Below are 16,966 nucleotides of genomic sequence, written 5' to 3' on the forward strand. Positions count from 1 at the left end.
ATCTGAACAGTTGAGTATGTTTCATTGGGAAATTATTGGAAAAATGAGTTTTCACTTAATAAGTTTCTGCACTGGTAGTTTGGTTCAGTACTAAATATGTGAGGCCTTTTTGGGGGAAAAAAAAGCTTTCAGCTTTTTACCATTGAGTATAATATTAACTCTGTGTTTTTCATACATGGTCTTTATAGTGTTGTGGTATGTTCCCACTATTCCCACTTTGCTGAGCATTTTTATTATAAATGAATGTTGATTTTTGTTTAAATTATGTTTCTGCATCTATTGATAATATGATTTTTATCCTTCCTTTTGTTTATGCAGTGTATCACATTAATTGATTTGCAGATATTGAACCAAACTTCATCCAAGAATAAATATCACTTGATCATGGTATATGATCATGGTATATGACTATGTTAACAGTTACTGATTTGTTCAGATTTTGTGTTTCTTCCTGATTCAGCCTTGGAGATTGTATGTTTCTAAGAATTTATCCATTGCATCCAGGTTGTCCAATTTGTAGGTATATCACTGTTCATAGTTTTTTCTTATAAAACTTGGTATTTCTATTCTATTGGTTATCACTTTTCCCCTTTCATTTCTGATTTTACTTACTTAGGCACTCTCTTTTTTTCTCAGTGAGACTGGCTAAAGGTTTATAAACTGTGTTTATGTTTTCAAAGAACCAGCTCTTGTTTTCTTACATTTTTTTCCTATTGTCTTTTTTAGACTCAATTTTGTTTATTTACACTCTATTCTTTAGTATTCCTTCTAATCACTTTAGGCTTTGTTTGTTCTCCTTTAGGTATAAGGTTGCATTGTTTATTTGAGACTTTTCTTATTTCTTGAGGTAGGCCTGCATTGCTATAAATTTCCCTTAGAACTGCTTTGGCTGTGTCCCATAGATTTTGGGTCGAAGTGTTTTCATTTTCTTATGTCTCAAGGTATCTTTTTATTTCTTCATCTTGGTGTTAACCCATTCAGTGTTTAGACACATGTTACTTAGCCTCTATGTGTCTGCAGGGTTTTTAGTATTCTTCATAGAATTGATTTCTAGTTTCATACTGTTATGATGAGAGAAGATGCTTGATATGATTTCAATCTTCTTAAATTTATTGAGAATTGTTTTATGGCCTAAAAAGTGGTCTACCCTGGAAATGTTAGATGTTCACTTGAGTAAAGTATATATTCTGGTGCTCTTGGGTAAAATTTTCTTAAAATATCAATTAAAATATCTAATGTGTCATTTAAGGCCACTATTTCCTTGTTGATTTTCTGCCTGGATGATCTATCCATTGATGTCAATGGGTTATTGAAGTCTTCTACTATGACTATATTGCTGTTTCTTTGCCCCTTTATATCTGTCAATATTTGCTTTATGTATTTTGGTGCTCCTATCTTAGGTACATAGATGTTTATGAGAGTTATCTCCTTTTGTTGGACTCATCGCTTTATCATTATGAAATGCCTTTTTTTCTCTCATTACAGCCCTTGTTTTAAAATATATTTTGTCTGATGTAAGTATTGCTACCCCATCATTTTTAAAATTTCCATTTGTATGAGATATCTTTTTCCAACCCTTTACTTTCAGTTTGTGTATGTCTTTCAATCTGATATGGGTCTCTTGTAGGCAGCATATATAGGGTCTTTTATTATTATTATTATTCATTCAGCCATACTATGTCTTTTGGTAGGAGCATTTAGTCCATATATATTTAAAGTAATTATTTATAGGTATGTAGTTTTTGCTATTTTATTGTTTTCTGATTATTTTTGTAGTTCTTCTCTGTTCCCTTCTTATTTTTTCTTCTCTCTTTTCTTGTATGTAGATAACTTTCTATAGTATTGTTTGGATATCTTTTTCTTTATTTTTTGTATATCTCTTGTTGATTTTTGGTTGGTGGTTACCATGTCGTTCATATATACCAAGTTATGTTCATAGCAATCTATTTTAAGTTGATGGTCACTTAAGTTTGAACACATTCTAAAACCACTACAATTTTACTCTCTCCTACACTTTTATGTTTTAGTCATTATATTTTATATTTTACTTTGTGTGTGCATGTGTATGTGCGTGTGTCCCTTATTTATTATTGTAAATACACATGGTCTTCCTACTTTTTTATTTTTAACCTTTGTACTAGCTTTATAGTTGGTTGATCCACTGCTTTTACTGCTTGCCTTAGTGAGCTTTTTTTTTCCTTTCCTATATTTTCTTGTTGATACTTTTGAATGTTTCTTTGCTACTTAAAGAAGTTCCTTTTACATTTCTGTAATACTGCTTAGTCACGATAAACTCTCTTAGCTTTTTCTCATCTTGGAAACTCTTTTCTCTCCTTCAGTTCTAAATGATAGACTTGGTAAACAGATTAATCTTGGTTGTAATCTTTGCTATTCATCAATTTGAATATTTTGTGCCAATCCCTTCTGACCTGCAAAGTTTCTGTTGAGAAATCAGCTGATAGTCTTATGGGAGTTTCCTTGTAGGTAACTAACTGCTTTTCTCTTGCTGCTTTTAAGATTTTTCTCTTTGTGTTTGATCTTTGGCATTTTAATTATGATGTGTCTTGGTATGGGCCTCTTTGGATTCATCTTATTTGGGAAACTCTATGCTTCCAGGACTTATATGTCTATTTCCTTTGCCAGGTTAGGTAATTTTTTAGTCATTATTTCTTCAAAGAGGTTTTCAATCCCTTGCTCTCTTCTCCTTCTGGTACCTATCTAATGTGAATGTTGGTATGCTTGATGTTGTCTCAGGGGTCCCTTAAATTATCCTCATTTGTTTGGATTGTTTTATTTTTCTTGTTCTGATTGGGTTTTTTTGCTACGTTATCTTCTAAATCACTGATTCGATCCTCTGCTTCCTCTAATCTACTGTTGATTCCCTCTAATATATTCTTCACTTCAGTTATTGTGTTCTTTATTTCTGATTAATTCCTTTTTTTTGTTTGTTTTCTACCTCCATATTTATGTTTCCTATCTTTCTTGAACTTCTCACTGAGATCACTGAGAATTATCTTAACCAGTGTTTTAAACTCTGCATTTCATAGATTGCTTGTCTCCATTTTTGTTTTATTATTTTTCCAGAGCTTTTTTCTGTTTTTCTCATTTGGCACATATTTCTTTGTTTCCTCATTTTCCCTGCCTCTCTTTGTTTGTTTCTATGCATTAAGTACAGCTGCTAGTCTCCTGGACTTAGTAGAATGGCCTTATGCAGTAGGTGTCCTATGGTGCCCAGTGATGCAGTCCCCCTGGTCACCTAAACTGGGCGCTCCAGGTGTGTGCCTTTTGTGGGGTTTGTGTGCCCTTCTGTTGTAATTGTGACTTGGTTGCTCTTTGTACATCAATGGGAGGGATTGACTCTAAGGCTGATTGGTTGTGAGGATTGACTGTGACTACAGTGGAGGAGCTGCTGTGCAGGGGCTGACTCTACATAGCAGGATGGCCTTTAACAAAGCTCTGGTACCTGCCCAGTCTTCACTTGCGTATGCCATTTGTGGAGGTGGTTGGGTAGTGTTCAGACAGAGTTCTGAGGCCTCTTAGAAGGGTCTCTGTTGCAAGCCAAGATTAGCAGCTGCCTGTGTCCTTCCCAGAGCCACTTATTATGAGCTACAAAGTGATCTGCTGATGGTTGTCATTTGTGCTGGACTTGGAGCTGACTGGGAGAGGCTAATCTCCAACCCTAGGCCTGCTGCCTGGCTTGGGGCCGCTTAGCAAGAGGTGTGGTCACACTGAGGTCAGATGCTGCTTGTTTGGGGTTTGTGAAACTTTGAGAGGTTTTAGGAAATTCTGCAGCATGAGCCAAACAGGCCATTTGTACGGAAAAGCCACTGGAAGGGGCTTGGAAGGGCCCAAAAGATGGGTGGTGCAGGATCTCATGGAACAACCTTAGAGGAGTAAACGGTATTAGCCAGGTTAATGGGGACTCAGCTATAGTGCCCATCTGCATGTGTAGGTTGGATGGTGAGAGGGCTCAATAAAGGAACAGTGGCTTTTGCCAGCTCTTCTATCTCGAAGAAAGCGCCCTCCTCCCCCCAGCCCTCATCCTGAGCCAGACAATTCATTTCCTCTCCATTTATCCCTGGCTCCTTTCAAGTTGCTGCCTCAGCACTGGAGCTCAGAGTGAGTGAGTCCATCAGTAAGTAAGTCCGCATGCAGGGCCTTTAAGAGGAGTGCCTGGAACTGCAGCCATCCTTGGCTCATTCAGCCACAATCTCCACTGGTTTTTCACAGCAACAAGTAGTGATGAGGAATTCTCTTTCTGGCCCTGGGAACCCTGGGCTGGAGTGCCTGGTGTGGGGCTGGAACCCCTTGCTCTTCAGAGGAGAACTCCATAGCTGAGGTATCCCTCCCAGTTTTCAACCACCACATGTGGGTATGGGGACCAGCCCATTCTGCATCTCCACCCCTCCTACCAGTCTTGATGTGGTTTCTTCTGTTTATCCTTAGTTATAGGACATCTGTTCAGCTAGATTTCTGGTCAATGATAGTTGTAATTTTGATGTGGCCATGGGAGGAGGTGAGAACAGCATTTACCTACTCCATCATCTTGATCAGAAGCCCCTACTCCACCATCTGGACTGTAAATCAGAGTGTGGCTTCTTACAAATTGCCTTTTTAAATGAAGGAAATTCCCTATCACAAACCAGAATGTTCAAAAGTTTGTCTGGCAATAGAGCCATAGGCATCATGTAATCAGCTGCTAAAAGGTATTATTGAAAGCAATCAGTAAATTATTTTGTTTTGAACTGAATTGAAATGTTATTTATTTTTAATCATTTCTATACTATGATGATATATATATATATATGATGATATATATATATACTATGATGATATATATATATATATATCAGTTTAGCATATATATATGTAAGATATATACATTTAGGTAAGATATATAGATATATAGATAGATGTATATATATATATATGTATGTGTATATATACACACACACACACACACACACACACACACACACATTCTTAGCTATAACACTATTTGTGTGGTATTGGAAAATTTGCATAAACTTTCTGCCTATTAGTTTCCTCATCTGTAAATACTAATGGTATATACTTTACGGATCATTTGAGTAATTGATAAGACAATCCATGGAGAGTATTTACCATAGTTCCTGGAAAGTAGTAAGTGTATCATTTTAGGAGCTTTACTGAGTGGGTGCAATCATCACCACAATCCATTCAATTTTAGCATTCATATCTGAAAGTTTTTGATTCACATTAAAAATCTGTGAAATGGAAAAACACAATGGTTGCCAATATTAAGTGAGATTTAATATAGAGAAGTGTGTATGTATATATAATTAGCTCAATAGATTGAAAACGCACATAAATATTACCTGGAACTTAGATTAACTTTTCCTAATTATTTCTTTCTCTACCACATCTGAATTGAATTTGTGAAACAATTAATAGGGTTTTGTTTTTAATTTAATAATTTATCTTTCTCTAGTCCATAAAACTACAAATACAGCTTTCACTAAGATGTATTCAAAATTTGTGAGTGTCTGTATAGCAACAACCACCAACATTCCTTGCCAAAATGAATTAACATATTTTTCACAGAAGTTTGTGTTATTTCCATTGCAGAAGGTCCTGAAAATACGCTATTACCCCAACCTGTTGCTCTCTCTGCACTTACTACAAATAGTCAAAAACATAAATAATTCTGAGAAATGGGCATTAAGAAACTGGGGAAATTTATATGTTAACCTTTACAGATACATGTATGATATATTTAACCATTATATATAATACTTATTTATATTATTATATATACTGTGTATACATTGTTTTATATATAACATATATTCATTATTTGAAAAATTAAGCAAATGAGGCTGGAACACTATTCAGGACACAAAAATGTAAAAAAAAAAAAAAAAACAACCTCTTCAAAATATAGCTGTTTACTCATCTTTCCAAGGTTAATAATTCTATTTTACGAGACAAGGTTTATTTTTTATAGGATTTTCACTGCTTTATTGGTACGACAACATTGAAAAAAAAAGAACATTCAGTGACTTGTTGCCAATAAATGACACAAAATGTAAGTCCTGAAAAATATGAAACATAGTAATAAAACAAGTGGAGAATCACACACACCACACTCTCCTCCACATATGCCATTAGAGTTCAATTTTACTGTCTGTTTAAAGCTTTCTTTGAGTTTTCTTTATCTCTCTTTTAAACTTTTTTTCTGCTGCTATGGTCAAAGTCACTAGTTATATTTAAGATTATCTTGCTCTAAAAAGGATTTTAATTATAAATTTGAGTGTGTTAAGCAAATACTAATTACACATTAAGGGCCAAATTCTGACCTTGATTTAAACAAAGAATTTATACTTACTTTGATTAAACTTCAACATCTAACACATTACCAAAAATCTTTAATGTTGAGTTTCATCTACAGATATGATGATGTAGCTGTCAGAGAAATAAAACATTTAGTTAAGTATAATTTGAACTAATCATTAGGTGTCACAGAAAAATGTTTTATGAGCATCTTTCTATTTTACATTGAGTCTCCCAATACTAAAATTCAAAGGCTAATGGGATTTACTTCTAGAGACCTAAATATCGTGTCAAAACTTTTGTTTTTGAAATATTTTTCTCCTTTCCTCATGTCTTGAATTTTCTTTAGAAAGACTGAGTTGATGAATACCATACACAGAAAGACTAGAGAGCTTTTACTAGAAAAAGTTGGCTTTGTCGCTGGGAATCTTGGCAAACCAGAGGCGGGGGAAGGGAGATAACAACAAATATCTTGAAATTCAAGCAAATAAGGTTCAAATATCTGCCTCTTGATAACAGTCTGCTAGTGGGATATTCATGTAATAAGACACTTTTTTGTTGTTGTTGTTTCAAATAGAATAAGAGATTCTCTCTTCTCCTCAAAACTTATCACTTAAAAAAAAAATTAGACCCAAGAGAAGTGAAAACAATTATACACACAAAAACTTGTACACTAATGTTCATGGCAGCACTTTTGGCACTCTTCATAATTGCCAAAAGCTAGGGAAATAAAATAATTAAATGGCTATCAACTGATGAATGGATAAACAAAATGTGGTATATCCATAAAATGAAATATTATTCAGCCACAAAAAGAAATGAAGTACTGATACATGCTACAACATGGATGAAAGCTGAAAATACTATGCTATGTGAAAAAAGCCAGTCACAAAAGACTATATATTATATTATTTCATTCATATGAATGTTCAGGATAGGGAAATCTATAAAAATATAAAGTAGTTTGCTTAGGGCAGATGGGTGAGGACAGAGGATAGGGAATAATAGTCAAAGGATATGGGTTTTTTTTTAAAGGTAATAAACATATTCTAAAACTGGCTATGATGATTATTACACATATCTGGGAATATACTAAAAATTAGCTAATTCTACACTTTAAATACATGTATTACATATTATGTGAATTGTATCTCAATAAATCTATTGTAAAGTAAAAAGATAATTAGAAAATGTTACATAATAGTCTAAGTCTGATTTACAGTAATATCCTAGGACATAGAACATAGCACTAGAGACTCCACGTATTTAATTTAACTGTAGTTGATTTCAAGAACTCTAATATTTTTAATTATTATTTTAGTACAGTTTCTATTTATAGTCCTCTATTTTTAGACTAGAATGCATTGGAATATTCCTTCAGATGTTGAGTTACATCGAAATGTCCTAAAATGCTTTTCATACATAAATATATTTGTCAAGATGTGCTCCATTCTATGTAATAAATTATCAGAAGCTAATGCTCTGATCAGTTACACCACACTATGCTATTTATAGCTTGAAACCCAGCAGGGATTTTTTTTTTTAATTTAGTATAATTTTAAACTTACAAAAATAGCTCTCTTACAACTCCCCTGCTGTGTCTCAGATTTTTGCCAAGGCTTTTTGTAATATGTTATCACTAGAGTAACATCCTTCTATAAATATTGCATCCTTGATGTTAATGTCACCCAAAATAGCAATGTGGTCTAAAGGATACAGAGAGAAGAAAAGTAAAGAAACTAAAGTAAGTTTATTTTTTCTTTAATTTCTAATAATTACAACTTCCATATAATCATGCCTTCCCACTTATCTACATACCTTCTAAATGTGGAAGTCTCCCTTGGGTTTCAGGGCTTTATTTTCTTCAAGGCCAAAATAATTTTTCTTAGAAAAATAAGCTCAGTTGGATAGCTGATGTGTCATCTGAAAGAAAAAAAAAATGTCATTGAACTTTCTTGAATACTTGGTAAAAGCTCTACTAACCCAAGTCTTGACTGCTTGCAGATTTCTCATTTCAATGACCTACTACATGAAGCAATTTCTTCACTGTACAGATTTTAAAGACATAAACCAAGAATGCTATAATCTGAATCTTGACATGAATTCTAAAGAGGATGGCATTGACATAGCTTGTTTTTATACTCTGACATTTTAATTTATATATTCTAAGGAAAATTTAGTCCACATGTAACTAATTGACAATCATATTTTATTCATCAAACTATATTATAAAGGAGCTACTTGAGGCACTAATTCAAAGAGCTTTTGAAATAGGCTTTGGAAATTGTTTTTTTAATGAGTTATTAAAATATTGTTCTTGAAAAAGAGAAAGTCATTATTCTGAACCCAAAGTAACAAAAAACTCTCAAGTTCAACTTGAAAGGCTGAATGATTAGTACATTTAATAAAACTAATTTTTGAGTTCCCATTCTAACAGGCTGCCTTTTTAGAACATCCCTACGCTTATGTGGCCATGTTAACTGTAGCAAGAGGAAGGTGTTGTATTGTGACTACAGACTGACTTTTAATCCTCAGATAATAACCTACTGTTTGTCTCAGCTTGATAAGTCAGTTATATAAGCTAAAATTGTTTTTCTCAATCTTTCATGCAGTTTCTAATAACTCATTTTTGTAGCCCCCAACAATTCATTAGCAAAGTTAACCCAAAAAATGCAACCAGAAAATTAATTCTGAGATTTCACCGTCATTTATTCACAATATTAGGTTGAATCCTAGGAGTATGCTTATTTGAAACCCCATTATCACCATCCTTCTATACTTTATGAGTAAAACTATAGAAGAATGATAATTTTTGTAGTGTGGGAAATGAAGTTACAGTCGGCAGGGGAAAGATGGGAGAGTGTTGAAAATAAGTTTGAGATGAAAAAGACAGAAACTCTAAGTATACAGATAGTCTAGAACTCCCAAGTTGCAGATATATTGCACACTGAAGAAAATTTGAGAATTGAAAATAATCTACCCATAAATAGTAAGGCAGGATGTTTCTTTGTTATAGGTATAATTGTCATCTCTGAAGGATCTAATCTAGCTCACAAAAGCAGCAGCCTAGTTTCCCACATGTGCTCATACCACGCTCCCTTTCTTGCTCAAATGACAATTCCACCTACGTCTTTTGGGATCTTAGATCCCATGACTGAAGTTTTTTTGGTATATTTTTTCCTCTTTTGTGTCCTTATTGTTTTTACAACTCATCTTCTACTATTTACTACTAACTGTAGCTACCTGTAACTCGCATCTCTGAATGCTTCTCAGTTCCTCTGCATTTGTTCCCTCCATGTGACCCAAACTGCAGAAGACCTTGGCCACCCCTGCTGTATGTGGGAGAATGGATATAATCTCTGAAATGCCATGACTTTTCCATGTTCGTATTAGTATCTCTAAATTTAATCTAATTCCAATAGCTGTCTTCAGTTTCTGGAATATTGAAATGAAGGCTAAAGTACACAGATAAGAACAATGCTATCGAAGTTAGGTTTAAGGTTCCTTACATGCTTTGTGAAAGAGTGACCCTTCAGAAAAATATTTTATAATTAGAAAAATTGTACCTCCCGAAATTATTGTTTATAGTTGTGAAGGTGCTTGAAAGCACAAAATATTAGTTATAGAAATTTAAGATATATTTTGGATGTGATTCTTCTGTTCTCCATAATGTATGCAATAGTGTCTTAGCCCAGGTTCTCTAAAGAACTGAGCTTGTAGCAAAATTCACACACTAATGTTTTATTAGGAAGCTGTAACCTCATGGACACAGAAAGAGAAACAGGGCAGTGAGGTAAAGTGACAACAAAATGAAAGCTTACTTTCTATTGCATTATAAAATTTACTTAGTATCATGTGTATTGTTTATTGCCTGCCTGCCCACTATACTATAAAGTTCACAGGACATGGAATTTTTTGATTTACTGAGCAATCCAAGAAATTATGATAATCCATTTAACACAGCAAACATTCAAAAAGCATTTATGAATGAATAAGTTAATTAATGGGGAGAAAAAAATATTATATTAAAATCAGATATTATCTGCTGAAAATAGAAGAAAACCCTACCTAGAATGCTTAAAGAAAATGGGGATTCATTTGCTCCTATGGCTGAAAAAATCCAGTATAGGCCAACTTTATGTACAGCTTAAGGAGATATGAAAAGCTGCCACCAGGCTCTCTACCAGTGTCTTAATTCCCCCTTTTCTCTACTTTTCATTGTCATAAGATGGCTATAGCCCCCTCACAACTTCCCAGATCCAACTCCACTGTGAAATAGGAAAATGCTATTTTGGGGATGATCAGTAGCCCCAGGATCAGCTATGATTTGAGCTTGATCCCGTCCCTTGGGGCCAGGACACTATAGTGTCGACTGGCAGAGGCCTTGGTCACATGCCCCTTATGCCAAGGAGAGGACAGCGTCACCAGAAATGTACTGGTTAAGAGGGTTGCATTAGAGACTTGGATAGTTCCAAGGTTTTACATAAGGTCGTGATTAAGAACATAACAGTATAGGAAAGGCCTTCCTAGTTAAAACAAACTGCAAATTATTTCAGAGATTGAGCAGAAATACCATCGAGAAGGATGTGCAAATAGGGAATCTCAACCAGCTCCAACCTCCCCTACCCTGGAAGTCTCACATTTAATCCATAGCATCATCTCAGATATGTGTCTATAATGGCATTACGCATGTATTATCCAAATGCAAAACAAATTGTAGAAGAACATAAGACTAGCAATTTTAATGTAAAAATAAAAATATCTATCCAGCCCCATATTTTGCCTAAATATAAAAATAAGAAACGTTTTTATTTCTTATTTTTTGCATTCCAAAGTGTAAATATATACTTCCAAATATATTGGCTAATATTTATTGCCATCAAGTTCTAAAACTTTATAATTTATTAATCTAGTTGTCATTAAAAAAAAACACACCTCGATTTAATTTTAAAATGCATGTTAAATTCTTAATAAAAACATATAAATGATACATGAGATAAATTCACACTTAGTACATTTACTGTATTTATCTTTTCCTAATAAAAAACTTCAACCATTTTTTGAACAAAGTAGATTAAACAAACAGTATGGATAATACTTCATTTCCTGTTATGACTCCCCACTTATTCTAAGACATTTTCCCCTTCTGAAAAATCTATAAGTGTGCAGGCACAGTTGCAATTTCAATTTCACCTTATGGTATTCTATTTTAAGGCTACTTAACCAGGAACAGATTACATCTAAATATAGAGAATAGCTCTATTATATTATCTTTAGTTTAGCTTTAAAACTATCAATCAAATTAGAATTATGAATCAATTTATGTATCTTCAAGTAATGTATGTCAGCTAAAGAGTTTTTCCTATATAATTACCACTTTATACTCATTCAAATGAGTATTAATTACTTTGGCACCATCTCCTACAGTGAATCCTTAAATATTAGCCTCTGTTAAAAACTTGTGCTTGTTAAAAAAAAATGGTTCCCTGTATATCTCAGTCATAGCACATTAGTCTTGGAATGGACCCACAGATCATCTAATTGGAAATTATTCATTTGACATGTATATAAATTGTACTCACTTTAGGAGATCTAGAGCTAGGAGCCAATTCTAATAATCCAATGATATTTCCAATAAACCATATTTCCTTCTATTCTTACATTCCATTAGTTTACAAATAAATGTCAAACCTATAGAGTATGTTCAAGCTCTTTAAATTTGGTAGTTTAAAAATAAAAGTATCTACTTGATTGATATACAATCAAATATAAGGCAGAGTTTTTCTAGACCTTTCAGACCAGATATCTTAAATGGATCATGCTGACAAATTCGTAACATCAGAATTTCACTTACTCAAAAATCTCACGCAGTTATTTCTATGACTCCCTAGGGTGTCACGTAAAGGTTGGTGAGTGTCTGTATACCCACAGGGTATGACTATTCCAGTATGAAGGCCACTGTGCTATATCACCACTCCCCAACGCACACACACACACACACACACAAATGCACTACATACTTCCCCATCTTGCCCTACTTTCAGTAGATTTAGAATTTTTGCTTCAATAAATATTTAAATTTCATTTTATAATGTCTGTACAAATATTATTCACACCTGAAGCATGTAGCAAGTATGATGAATCTTTCTTTTGAATTTACTTGGGAACCACATTTTTAAAATATTTTCCACTGAAGAATAATAGACATACAGAAATATATATACGTAAGTATTTATCTCAGTGAATTTCACCAAGGGAACACATCTGAAAACCCAGAACTTGAACAATAAGTGTAATGTTAGCAGCACACAAGAAGATTCCTCATGCCTTCTCCTAGTCATTACACCATCAGAAGTGGTGATCACTATCTTGACTTTTAACACCATTTATTCATTTGCCTATTTTCTTTAATTTGCACAAATAGATTAATAGACACTCATTTTCTGGCTTTTATAGTATTCCATCTTATGCATATACCACAATTTATCATTCTACTGTTGATGAACTTGTGAATAATTTTAAGTTTTAGATATAGCAAATAATGTCATTCTCTCTGTTTTATAGCTAAGATCAAAATTACTGTATCATGGGTTTATGTATGCTTGGTTTTACAGACACTATCAAACAGTTTTCCAAGTGGCTGTACCAAAACAACAGTATCCAGTACATGAAGGCAAACATTTACATATCCTACAAAGATCAAGTATATGAAATTACACATTAATACTGAAAAAAATAGTTTTAAATAGGGTGACTATATAACTTATTCATGTGGGGACAGTCGGCAGTAAACCTGACATTTATTACCCATACCCCCAAACAGATATTTTCTTAGAACACCTTACAACATAGTCATTGCTATAAACTTGGGAAAATACAATATGTTAACCAACTTTGAAGATTTGTAAAATTTCCTTAGAAAGCATAGCAATTAATTCTAGAAGTGGTAGTTCTGCCTCTTGGATCAATAGCAATAGAAAAGTTTAAAAAATGTATTTGTATTTTTTCAAATAACTTCAATTGTGGTTTTAATGTGCACTGTGTTGATGCCAAATGAAATTGAGCATCAGTTTTCATGTTCATTGATTATTGGATATTGTCTTTTATGGAATGACAGGTCAAATCTTTTGGATTCAAACAGTCAAAATCTGATGAATGTTATACGTTTTTGTTTATTTATAGGAGTTCTTTCTATTTTCTTTGAATGAGTTATCAACCATATGTATCGCAAATATTTCCCCCAACTCTAGAGCATGTTGTTTGATAAACCAAAGTTGATATTTTAATATAGTCCAGTTTATCTTTTTTTTTCACTGTGGTTAATGTTGTTTCTGATTTCAAAACATCTTTCCATATTCAAAAATCAGATATCTTAGTTTTTCTTCTAAAATCTCCGTTTTACCTTTCAACTTTACATTTCCATCTAAGATTTGATTTCTGTTTATGGTATAAGATAGGAATTACGATTTCTCTTTTGTCAATTCCCTATCCAATTGATACAGTACCATTTATTAAACAGACCATCTTTTCTGTCTTTGTTCTCAACCAAAAGATTATTTAAGTATGGATCCATTTCTGTTTTGTTGATTTATTTGTCTAATCATGTGCTATACCATATTTTCATCATTGTAGCTTCATAATAAGCCTTGATAGCTGACAGTAAATATCCTTCACCTTTCTTTTTCTTCATCATTTTATTTATGCTTTTTATTTATATATAAACTTTAGAGTTACCTTGATAGATTCAAAACAAAACCTAAAACTTTTGTTAGGATTGTATTGAATCTAAGGTTCGCTTTATAAAGTACATATTGACTTCTTCTCAATATTGAACTGGCGATCCAGGAAAATGATATATTCTGATATTTATATAACCCTTAATTTATCTCAATATGTTTTATAGAGTTCTTTTGACTCTTCTAAATTTTATTGGGAGTATTTAATGCTTTTGAGATTGTTGTAAATGCCATTTTACATTTTTATTTTTGTACATGTTTGTCTAGAATATAAATATAAAGATGATTAATAGTAATCTGCTAAATTAGTTTTTATTTTAATAATTTGTGTATAAGTTCTTTTGGACTTTCTACTTACATAGTCCCATTAAACTGTGAATAATGGTGATTGCATTTGTTCCTTCCCATCCCTTATATTTTTTCATTAATTTTCTTACCTAATACTAGCCGACTACAAGTGGCAGGAGAGGGCATCTTTGTATTGTTCCCAGTTTCAGGGTGGTTTTTTGGTTTTGTTTTGTTTATTATCCCCAAAATTTCACTAAGTATGGTGTTTTCTATAGGATTTTTGTAGATATGTATTTTCAGGTTAAAATAATTGCCTTCTTTTTCCTAGCTTGCTAAGAATTTTTATAAACGGAAGTTAAATTTTATCAAATGATTTTCTGTTTATATTTACTATATGATTCCTCCACCCCTTGGTTCTGAAAGTGTAGTGAATTGTACTGATTTATTCTCAGATGATAAACCTTACATCTCTGAAATAGACCCGATTTGTTGTGTTGTATTACCTTTTTTTAGGTATTACTGGACTCAAATAGTTATTTTGGAGGAAGGCATCATGAGAGGAATCAGAAAGCATCACATTTTAATACTAAATCCATATTTTGAAAACATTTATTGATTCTGTAAGAAACCCTATTATTTGTCAACTAGTTTGTTTGTATGATTAAAAGTGCTGTCTTAAAAGAACAAAAAGGACTTTTATCAAACCTAGTGTTACTCTTGAAAGCATAACAAGATTATAAAAACAGAAACACTTAACACATTTATTTTCTTTTGCAGTTAGTTCAATTAAACATTAAAATATTGAGATCAATTATCAGGTAGAATTTTTGTAAGAGTTTTTTTTCACCCAAAATTTAGAATACAAAATTTGTGAAAGCTAAATTATGAACAGGAAAAACTCCAAAAGCAAAATCTTTATCAAAAAGATATACAGTTTTGCACTAGAAATTATTTTAAATGTTCTTGTGATTTAAAAACAAAAAATACGAGAACAAACAAAGGCAAATTACACACTGGAATATTTCCAGCAAATGTGACAGAGAAAATGTAAATATTACTCCTAAGGAATAAACAGCTTTACAGCTACATTTTAAAACTAATCACAGGAGTAGAAAAATGAAAAGCTGAAATAAGTCAGACACAAAAAATAAATTAAATAGCAAATATATGTATGAAATATATTTTTAACAATCAAAGAAATATAAGCCAAGGAAAGGAAACACCATTATTCAGCTATCAGATTGAAAAAAGAAAAAATAAGTGTTACACTGTTGACAAGTAGAAAAGAGAAATGAACATGTCCAAATTTTTCTTATAGAGAAATAAACTGTAAGAACAATTTTTTGACCAGTAGTGGAAACTGGAATAGAAAACTTTAAAATTTGTATGCATATGTTTATACCCAGTAATTTTACTTAAAGAAATTGACCGTAAGAGCAAATCCCATTAAAACATATAAAGGATGGTATGAAACTATTAATATAGCAAACGTATATATATGAAGGTGAAAAAATTAAAATGCTATATTATTGCATTACAAATAAGATACTGTTTCAGTTTTCTATTGCTGTGTAACAAATTTAGCAGAGTTAAACAACATCCATTTATTAGATTACAGTTCTGTATGTCAGAAGTTAGTCCTGGACTAGGCTCTCTGCTCATGGATATCAAAAGTCTGCTATCAAAAGTCTGCTGGAGGTTCTGGGGAAATATTCAATTCCAAACTCAGTTTTACTGATACCTAAATCCAGTTCCTTGTGACAGTAGTGCCTCCTGTTTCTTTGTTGTCTGTCAACTGAGTGGGGGGCATTCTCAGTTTCTATAAGGCACCCCCTCCAACTTTTAGCCAGTAATGGTATATCAAATCCCCATGCTTTGAGTGTCTGACCTCCAACTCTAACCCTCTCCTTCTCTGACCTCTAAATTCAGATTTAAAGTGCTCAAAAGACTATGATAAACTCCCTAGCTTAAGATCAACTGATTTGGGACTTTAATGACATCTGAAAATCCTTTCACAGCAGAAAATGGATTAGTGTTTGACTGAATAACTGGGAGGTATGTGTTCCAGTGGCAAAATCCTGAGGGTTACCCTAGAATTCTGGCCTACCACAGATCCAAAACAGAATGTGTTATGACCCCCACTTATATATAAATTAAGGAATATATATAAATTTCCATAGATATGTATACTTTCTGAAAAGATAGATTCAACACTGTGTACATATATATGTGTGTGTGAGATAATTTTAGAAGTGATTTTAATGTTCACCATCTAATTATTAGTTCGGGAATTTTTATATAATGGACATTATTTTTTTAAGAAGTAAACATATTTATGGACCTGTCTAGAAGTTTATTTTTCCAGAAATAAAATACTCCCTATTTAACATATTTATCTATCAAAGGGTGTTATCGATGTTATGCTTCCAAATAAAAGACCATATTCACAGTGTCAGAGCAAGCTTGTATGGAGGCACAAAAATACACTTAGAAATTGCAGTTACTCTGAGCCGTTAAAATCCCATTTTGATGCATGCTCAATTGAGAATTAAAAGTTCAAATATTGATTTGCATAGGAAATTAGCAATTAACTACCCATATAATTAACTTGCACCTGCCAATTGATGCAC

The 16,966-nt window shown here is 32.8% G+C and overlaps 1 long non-coding RNA gene across 1 annotated transcript in view; it reads right to left on the bottom strand.

Moving 5' to 3' along the window:
* Positions 1–6,005: 6,005 nt before the first annotated feature.
* The window catches only part of LOC141573206 (uncharacterized), a 155,441-nt gene continuing 144,480 nt past the window's right edge, over positions 6,006–16,966 (bottom strand). Inside the window, exons 3-4 of the long non-coding RNA XR_012498893.1 lie at positions 8,131–8,235; positions 6,006–6,444 (exon numbers count right to left, since the gene is read on the bottom strand). This is a non-coding gene — a long non-coding RNA (uncharacterized LOC141573206). The remainder of the gene's footprint in view (positions 6,445–8,130; positions 8,236–16,966) is intronic.

The sequence above is a fragment of the Rhinolophus sinicus genome, linkage group LG09, assembly GCF_036562045.2.
Source record: "Rhinolophus sinicus isolate RSC01 linkage group LG09, ASM3656204v1, whole genome shotgun sequence".
Classification (NCBI taxonomy): Eukaryota; Metazoa; Chordata; class Mammalia; order Chiroptera; family Rhinolophidae; genus Rhinolophus; species Rhinolophus sinicus.